The following is a 9,749-nucleotide window of genomic DNA, read 5'->3' as shown; positions in this document are numbered from 1 at the left end:
CAGATGGACACTGACACAAACCCCCTGAGGCCACAGCTGGTTGTGAGTGGTGGCACACTGTCAAACCAATGGCCCAGTTATGTATTCTTCATAAGTGGTTACTGTAGGTGGGAGCTAGTTTCTAAACCAGACTTCCGGTTTTATTCACACCTGTCTCATTCTCTTCTAGGTTTTTGGCCAGCCTTTTTGCCACTCCCAGCATGGGGTGAGGTGACCTGGCAGCTTACTTACAATGAGGAGCCTGTGGGATCTATTGACCCAATTCCTGACAGGCTGCCAGGAACTCTGGGCATGAGCACTTTTTGCCAGCTTCTGAGATCCTAAGGACCCCATCTGAGCCTATGTGTAGGCCAAGCAATGGTAAAACCTAAAGGCTATGGGTGGCTCTGTTACCCTAGCTTAGCGTCATAGGCCTTACTTGCATTGTTCCCCATCATCCTCAAATAACCCGGGAATTGGGTGGAATGACTACGCTCACCGTGCACTCACTGAGCTCAGAGAAAAGCAGAGATAGCCAGAAAATACCAGGTGGGTTTGGATTGGAAACCAGACAGTAACTGCCAGGTCTCTCATTTCCTCTCTGTCTCTGTCCCCAAGGCTCTTGGCATAGATCCCCTGATCCCTAAGAAGTCCCCCGTGCCCTACTCTCTTTCTTTCTCTCTGATAAGGACTCCTGTAGCCCAGGCTGGTTTTAAATTCTCTATGTAACTGAGAATGACCTTGGATTACTCTTGATCCTTCTGCCTCTACATCCAGCACGCTGAGCTTACAGACATGTATCACTATGCCGAATGTGACACAAGCAACGGGATGCTGAACTCGGGACCTTGTACATGCTAGGCAAGCACTCTACTAACTGAGCTATATCCTTAGTCCCTCCTCCTCTTTCCTAAGCTAAAGAAAAGACTGACCACAAGTGCAAAATGGTAGCAAAGGCAATGTGAGCCTTGGGCATTCCTGGAGTCCCATTCAGAACCTTTGACTCCACAAACCTTTTTATACAGAGAGGAATAAAAAGCCCTGTCTCTGCTCCAACTATTTTATACGATCAAAGGAGCCAATAAAGAAGGCATAGGCGTGTGTGTGTGTGTGTGTGTGTGTGTGTGTGTGTGTGCATGAACAAATGTTTTTGCATACACAGGAGTAGCTGGTAAATAGACCTCTAGTTCCCTATGTCTGGTGTCACACATAGCTACAGTGACCACATTACCCAATCAGAAGTGAGGACACATCTATTACCCAGTGCAATAATGAAACTGATGCCACCCACATGAGATGAAGAGGCTGCTCCCTAACAATGGGACAGATACACTCTGAGAGCAGGCTCAATTTCTCTGATGTTTTGTCAAGCGTTCAGGCCTGGAAAATGTAAGCCCAGACTTCAGTCACCCACAACTGATTAAGGATTAGTGTTAGCACACTTGGTTTTAAATCTGTTCTGATGGATGATCTGGTACTCCTGCAGCATGAAGTGAAAGAAAGTTAGCACCCAGGTCAATCATGGTGATTCAGGCTCATAATCCCCATACTGAGGTAGGAGGATTGAAGGCTCAAGGACAGGGCAGTCTGTGCTACATACTAACACTCCTGAAGGGTGGGGAGAGACCTGAAATAACATCTTGTTTTAGGGGCTACTGTGGAGTGTATTACATAATAATTGAACTAGATAAGGATGCAATTTGGTGACCTAACAAACTTGAGGCCCTGGGTTTAATTCTAGGTACTGTCCTGCCCCCCCCAAGTAAAAAATTAATTCTGAAAATGCTTAGTGGGTAGAGATAAAAGAAACTGTGAATTTAAGTGGCATCAATTCAACATCATTCCTCCCTTCCCATTAGTTTCCAGACACTTAGTGTTGGGACAGAGATAAGGGAGGGGAGACGGTGACGGTCATGGGTTACAAGTGTGCAGGTGATACAATATAGGGAGGGTTAAGGGACTGGTAAGCTCAAGATGTGGGGTCCAGAGGATGATTAACTGGGGGTAGACTGGCTTTATTTTTCTATTACTGTAGAACAAAGCAGTCTAGTTTAGGCCCACTAGAGAGGACAATAATGCTCTTAGTTTCTATGTGCCAGGAGTCCAGCCTGAGCTTAACAGGATTCTCTGCCCAGGGTCTCACTAAATACCTGTGGACTGCATTCATCCCTGGAGTTTTGGGCTCTCTTCCGGCTCATATGATGGTTGGGAGAATTCAGTTTCTTCCTTATAAATCATTGAGTCCATGGATTTTATTTATTCATTCATTTATTTAGTTGGTTTTTTCCAGAGTCAGTCTTCATACAGTCTAGGCTGGTCTGGATGACACTGAACATCCAATTCTGCAGCCTCCAGATCCCAACCTTAGGATTGCAGGCATGCACCAAAACTCCTGGATTCTATGGGGGGTTTTGTTTGTTTGTTTTGTTTTTCCTGTTGTTTATATTATAGAAACAGGATCTCACCCTGTGACTCAGGCTGGCTTCAATTCAATGATTCTCCTGGCTCAACCTCCCTACTGCAGCGGTATCCGTGTGCACTGCCTTGCATGATTGGGTCTTGATTTGTCAGGTGTCAGTAGGAACCACACTTAGCACCTAGAGTTGCCTCTGAGTCCTTGTTCTGTGGCTCCTCTACAGGCCTCTGTCACAGCTTGGTGGCTGACTTCCTCAAGGCCACCAGGAAATTCATTCTGACTTTAGGAAGAGACCCAGGACCTCGCCATATTAGCTGAGACCCAGATATTCTCCCCCCTGGATTAACCCCAAGTCACCTGATTAGGGACCTTAATTATATCAGCAAAGCTCCCGTGCCATAATCCAGAGCGTGAGGTGCTGTTACACTACCCTCAAGGGGGAGAGATCTGTAAAATATGAAGAGCTAAGAGGGAAGTGAGGAGGCAGTGTGTCTGTGAGGGGCCCCAGAGAAGCTATAAGGTTTGGACAAGAACGCAAAGGGAGGGTACCAAAAGTGAGGGTTTTTTGCTAATCAGATCTCTCTCATCTCACCTCCTCTTTCTCTCTTCTCCCTCCCTCTCTTCCTCTCACTTTCCTTCCCCACCTCTGATCTCTCTTTTGATATTAATCAGGTCATTTTTACTGCTAAATTACTAATTAAAAATGGGAAATCCCAGCCAGATGGTGGTGGGGCACGCCATTAATCCCAATGCTCAATAGGTAGAGGCAGGTGGATCTCTGTGAGTTTGAAGCCAGTCTGGTCTACAGAGCGAGTTCCAGGGCTACACAGAGAAACCCTCTCAAAAAATAGTATATATTTATGTTGATTGATCATATGCGTATTGTTTTGATTTTGAAAGCTGATATTAAACAGTGCTTGGAATCCACAGACATATAGCCAGAATTCATTGCGGTTATGGGCATAGATCAATAAATCATGTGCAATAGTTAAATATATTTAAAAGAGGCCCAAAGACCGGCAGTTCCCCCAAATACATGTGTAATAGTAGACTTCCAGAGACTTTAGTATGCGATGCTGGCACGTGCTTCCCCTGTACTAAGTCTGGGCTTCAAACCCCAGCAGCTAAGACAGAGCCCAACAACAACAAATGAGTAACCTCCAACTCATCCTGTCTAGTCTATACTGTTTTTCTGGTCTCTAGGGTCAGCCATGCTCCCTCCCTGGAGGTGATACCTTGTCCTCAGTGATGGAAGTAACAAGCCTCATATTTATTCTTTAGCATATAGGTTCTGTGCTGCCTTCTTTCGAGCAGAACAGAAATCATGTCACTGCTGGAGCTGGACAGCATTTCTGCAGAGCTCACCTGGGAGCAGTGTTTATGGTTTCCAGACAAGGTCAAAGCTGCAAAGCCGAAATGACAGCTGGGCTACCTTCCCCAGCCCGTCTCCCCTCGTCTTGTTGGCACAGTCTTTCAACCTCCAGATTGTGTGTGTTTGGTTCAGCCGAATACAAAACAAACCACAGCCACACTTCGCCTTTGCTTGTCTGCTTTACAGAATGAAGCTTCAAAGGGGCCAGCCTTTACCCTACCTGGCTCAGAGAGAAGCAGTGTGTAGATCAGTGACAAGGAACTGCAAAGTGAACTTGGGAGCTGGCATGGGAGCTGACTTCCTTCCAACAAGCCTAAAACATCTTTGCACAATCCCACATAGCCAAGCTCCTTGCCACCAGCTCCTAGGTCAGTCCTTTGACACACTGTCCTTAGAGCAGGCCTCCACATGGTATGCATTTACACTAGTGAAAACCACACACACACACACACACACACACACACACACACACACGCACACACGCACACACACGACCTCTGTCTGGTGACAGATTGGAGTCTGAAAGCTCTGGCAGCCTGCGTGGCTGATGGCAGAGTGTTGAGTCTGTTCTGTCTCCCTGGAGTCCCTCTGCACACGCAGGTGCACGTCAGCGCCTGCTCTAATTTTATCCCTGGCTGATGGAGGAGACTAACTGAGCAGCAGGAAAGAGGCTATTTTGGGTCTCTCTGCTGCTCTGGGTTATATAAAGCCTATCGCCGTGACCTGCATTGCTTTGAGGCTGAGCCTCACTCTCTTGCGCATTCTGTCACAATATGTCATCAGTTCACACACACACACACATGCAGTACTCTTGGGGAATGAGAAGAGAGGTGTGTGCTGAGGAGTGTGTACGTGTGTATGTTCCTGCCAGCTTGCATATACCTCAGGTGAAGGCATTGTAAGTGAAGGAAACTCATTCTGGAAGGAAATGGAAAGATCTTTCTGATGGAGAAACGTGAGGGTCCGTGCTTTGAGCTTTAGGACAGTGTTTGTGAGCCGATGTTGAGGAACTGCTGTTGGCATGGTGATAAGAATAATTTCTATTTTGGTAACTCTTTTCATTTTAAAAGGAACCTAAGGGGCTCGTGAATTATACACAAATGGTTCTGCGTTGGAATGGCAGGAGTTTTTATATGACATTAGCAGCAGCTGCTACGAGAGCAAACGTGATCATCCTGTTTAGAGATGGGCCGTGACAGAAGACGGCACAGCCCACACTCATGGGGATAATCTCACCTGGAAAGTATTTCCTTACAGGTAAAAACACCCCTTACTCTGCAAGGACTGTGATTGTTTTGCTAAAGAGCCCCACTGGCTTGATTTACCATATTCCATATATGATTTGTCTTCAGACTTTCTCTAAGGTTGGATCTTTTATTTTTAGACATATATACATTTTGATAGATGAACATATCACGGACTCTTATGAGAACACCCTTGAAAGTGCTAGGTTTCTCCACATGTGTGTCATTCACACAGAATAGGAGTGACAGGGCTCAAGGAGTTTCTGCCCCGGGCATCTGCCCTGCTTCTCATTTCTAGCAGGGTGAGGAGACATCCCGTTCTCAGTGAGCCACATGCTTCCCGTATATAATCCCCATGGGTACGTTCTGGGTGACATGATGGAACCCACAAGGTATTGCCCGGGGGAATGCAGACTTGGCAGGTCTGAACCTTGGCTGTGGGAACTGCCAGAATGGGAGGCCCAGGGCCAAGGCTCCCACAGTTGATTTGGTTCCCGGCACTTGCAGCAGCTGTGGCCATGGAGTTCCCATAACTCGTTACTTGATGGCTGCACTGTTTCTCAGCTGCCCTTTGAAAGGAGTTGATCCTGCTCCCACTGGCCAAAGTGCTTCTGAGGGATTTTGGAAAGAGAAGCCTGAAGCTTTCCATGAAGAAAGCCAGGGGAATCTGGCAATTAACTACAGAGGGCCGAAAGGGGTGGGCCTCCTCAGAGAATTCTAGTGAAGGGAGCCACTAAGAGAAGAAGGAAAGGGAAATGAACCAAAATCAAAGACAAAGTTTGCAGGGGCCGGATGGGGAAATGAAGCCAGGAATGGGGAAGGTACAGATGAATCACTGTGTGGCTTATTAATAATGGAATTGGATGGAATTTTGACATTTGTGCCCTCCTTTCCCCCTTCTTCCAGGCTGGGAGGTAGCAGCTCACCTTCCTGCCTCCTTGGTAGTCTACTTGATGCCTTTGGGTCTACCCCGCCCATTTGTCCGCCTCAGTCTCTCTGTTTCTGTCTCTGTGTGTGTGTCTCTGTTCTCTCTCCCCCTCCCTCCCTCCCTCCTGCCAGCCGGCCTGCCCGCCCGCCCTGCCTCCCTCTCTCCCTCCCTCCCTCCCTCCCTCCCTCCCTCCCTCCCTCCCTCCCTCCCTTCCTCCCTCCTTCTCTCCTTCCTGCCCGCCCACCCTCTTGGTGTCTCTCTCTCTCACTATATAGCCCAGACTGGCCTCAAACTTATTATCCTCCTGCCTCATCTTCTTTATTTTTATTTTTATTTTTTGGTTTTTCGAGACAGGGTTTCTCTGTATTGTTTTGGAGCGTGTCCTGGAACTCGCTTGGTAGGCCAGGATGGCCTCGAACTCACAGAGATGCACCCGCCCTACCTCCTGAGTGCTAGGATTAACCCTTGCACGCATCATGCCTGGCTGTGACTTCATTTGCATAACCACCTTCCCAGCTCTTCCGGGTGGACCTACCCCTTTCTCTCGTGACATCTACAGCCCAACAGCCGAGTGCTGCCAGACTCTTGTCTTCTATGTGTTTTTATGTGCTGTCCCATCTCCCCAGACTGTCCTTCCTGTTGCTGTTGCTATTGGTGCTAGTTGTGTTTGTGCAGTATGTAGCCCAGGCTGGCCTCAAGCTTGTCATTCTCTGACTCAGTCTCCCACATTAGCACTAAGGTGTGAGTTATCATTTCCCCCCCTGGAAAAATTCCTCATTTTTTTCCCTCCAGATATTGACCCAAACAAGTTGTTTTGACTCCTCCTGCAGGAGAGGAGGTGTCTCCCCTGGCATATTTGCCTACCTTTGCCTGAGCTGCTTAACTGCCCTGGAGTCCACCTAGACCATGGGCGTCTAGAAGACAAGGACCATGTCCAGTGGCCCAGCGCTCAGGCTGCCCTGCAAGTATCTGCTGAATGAATGACTGCATTGGGGCAAAGCCACCTTTCAGCACTAAAACTTCCTCCATGCCACAGGGTTAGAGGGGGAGATTGTGTGCAATGTCAGTATGGTGGGAGAGGGAAGGCCAAGTCCTGGGGAGTCTAAGAATACACGAAGTGATCCTGAGTTATCTGCCTCCAAAACCTAAACAGAGGGACAAAACTGTTGCGGTCCATTGCTGCACCACACGGGTGAGATGCTGAGTAAGATGTCACTAGTCAGTATCTGCCTTCTGTACCCCATTCCAACCCATTTATGGAAGTAGAGCACATAAGTTGCACATGGACCTCAGTGTCCTCTCCAGAGAATGCCAGGCCCCCCACCATGCCATAGTCCAGTCCCACCAAGAATCCGCCAAACTAGCTGTGACTCCATCACGACCATCATAACTTACAGCCAGTGGATCTGTGATCTTAGGGATCCGGGGAGCTGAAGCAGGAGGATTGCAAACTTAAGGCCTACCTGAGTGACTTAGCAAGACTGTCTCAAAATAAAAAGTAAAGGTGTGGGGGGGTGGCAGGGTGTAGGGATGAAACTCAGTGGCAGAACCTGCCTAGCATGAGTGAGGTTCTGGGTTTAAGCCCCATTACGTGGTGGGGTGTGTGTGTGAGAACGTCATCTCTCCACTCACTGACTGCCGTCTCTGCCCAGGTCACACCTTAGTGAGGCTGACCTTGGGCACTGAGCACAGGAGAAAGTGTGGAGCATCCAATGTTTGACTCAGTTGCACCAAACCAGGGATCAGGGAGCTGACATGTACTTCTGAAAAAACCTGAGATGAGACCGGAGGGAGCCCCAGCTACAAATCAGGTTAAGTGGTCTACTTAATTTAGGCCGATTAATTTAACCTCTGATACAGTCCTGGCATTACTTTTGTGATGGCATATTATCAATGTGTGTGTGTGTGTGTGTGTGTGTGTGTGTGTATGCACATAAATATTACCCTAAGTCCTTTGCTCTTGCACTCTGAGGGACTCCTCGATAATAGAATCATCGCCACAGCAACCCAGGAGTAAACTGACCGTGAGAAGGGTGGGCATATAATTGGCATTTGGGGGAAATTTTTAAAAATTTAAACAGTTCCTTTTTAGGCTTATGAATCTTGACAGTCATCTTGCTTTGACAGAGAAGGAAAGAGAACAGCCTGTGTGATGGAGAACCTTCAGGAGAGAAGACGGAAGAGGGCTTATCCTAGTCAGTGACGATGCTACAACAGCTGCTTGGCTGGGATAGCTCTGTTTGAACGACACGATGCAGGCCACTTAGGGAAAAGAGAGAGGATGCCGCAGGCAGATGACGAGGACCACAAGGCAGAGAGAGGACTTGGGACACACAGCAGGAGGGGATTAAAGGATTATGTGTATTGGGCCCTGTTACCAGCATCCAGAAAGGCATGCACTTTAACTGCCAAGAAACTAATAATGAATTGGAACACCATCCAGGGGTGAGAGCAAGTTAATTTTTAAAATTTTATTTATTTATTTATTTTTGGTTTTTTGGGACAGGGTTTCTCTGTGGCTTTGGAGGGAGAGCAAGTTAAAACAATAAATCCTGTGGTAAACCTCTATGCTATTTCTTTTGTTGTTGTTGTTATTTTGAGACAGGGTTTCTCTGTATTGTTTTGGAGCCTATCCTGGAACTCGCTCTGTAGACCAGGCTGGCCTCAAGCTTACAGAGATCCGCCTGCCTCTGCCTCCTGAGTGCTGGGATTAAAGGTGTGTGCCACCACCGCCTGGCTCCTCTATGCTATTTCAAAACCAGTGGTACGTTGGCTTTGTAGGACACAGTGGGTGAAAGCCAGTACAGAATCTTGTGTTATCATTTAATGGTTTCTTTAAACTAATTTATGTGCTAATTTTGGTTTGGGGTGGGGGACAGGATTTCAAATCGCTGGCTTTGAACTTGCTATGCATCCAACACTGTCTTCGAATTCCTATGGGTTCTGGAATTGAGGTATGTACCCCCACAATGGGCAATCTGATCTTTAATTTTTTTTTTAAAGACAGGGTCTTACTATGTAGGCTCAACTGGCCCAGAATTTTCTATGTAGACGAGGCTGGCTCAAACTCACAAAATCTGTTTGCCTCTTCTTCTAGAGTGTGTAAACTACCACACCTTGCTATCTGATCCTTTCCAGGACAGCCAAGGCTACACAGAGAGACCCTGTCCCAGAAGTGGGGCTGGGGATCAACTAACTTGGCTGTTACTGTAAGGATACTTGCTGACCTGCTGGCTATTCTTTTGAACGTTCTGCACCCACAGTTTCAGACAAACCTTACTTCTTTCCTACGTAACCCTTTGCTAGGTAAGTATACCCATTTCACTGGTGGGCAAATAAAGACACTGTGAGGTTAAATAACATGCCTAAGGCCACGGAGTTAGTGAATGGCAAAGCCAAGATTTGAAGGAAGGCAGTCTGGCTTCAGATCCCAAATTGGTAACCACCACGCTATACTGCCTTTGTAGTAGCCAATAAGTCTTGAAAAACAAAACCAGAAAACTAGCTGTTGGCATGCAAGGGGTGGGTTCTCCCCCAGTGTGGCAGAATGAGAGCAGCTGTGTGGAAATCCTGTATGGACGTCACCGACAGCCGACATCACCGAGAATGAACGCCTATGAATCCAGGTCAGTTGTGTCATAGCCGAGACTTCACAGCATCTCCACACAGCACTCAGGGTGAGTCTCACTTCTAGAGGTCACACCCTGAAGCATTCAACAAGCACTCCCTCGATGCGCTCGCTCAGCCAATGTTCCTTGAGCACTTCGTCTGAGCCAGGCAAGCCACCCTAGGCTCTGGAAATAAAAATTG

The 9,749-nt window shown here is 47.5% G+C and overlaps 1 long non-coding RNA gene across 1 annotated transcript; it reads left to right on the top strand.

Moving 5' to 3' along the window:
- Positions 1–4,542: 4,542 nt before the first annotated feature.
- LOC121139465 lies at positions 4,543–8,486 on the top strand. The gene is made up of 3 exons (XR_005876422.1): positions 4,543–5,024; positions 7,592–7,750; positions 8,067–8,486. It is a non-coding gene; the product is annotated as an uncharacterized LOC121139465 (long non-coding RNA).
- The last annotated feature ends 1,263 nt before the right edge of the window (positions 8,487–9,749 follow it).

The sequence above is a fragment of the Mesocricetus auratus genome, unplaced genomic scaffold, assembly GCF_017639785.1.
Source record: "Mesocricetus auratus isolate SY011 unplaced genomic scaffold, BCM_Maur_2.0 Super-Scaffold_15014, whole genome shotgun sequence".
Taxonomy (NCBI): Eukaryota; Metazoa; Chordata; class Mammalia; order Rodentia; family Cricetidae; genus Mesocricetus; species Mesocricetus auratus.
Note: the sequence above shows the minus strand (reverse complement) of the source record. Positions and strands in the feature narration are given on the sequence as shown.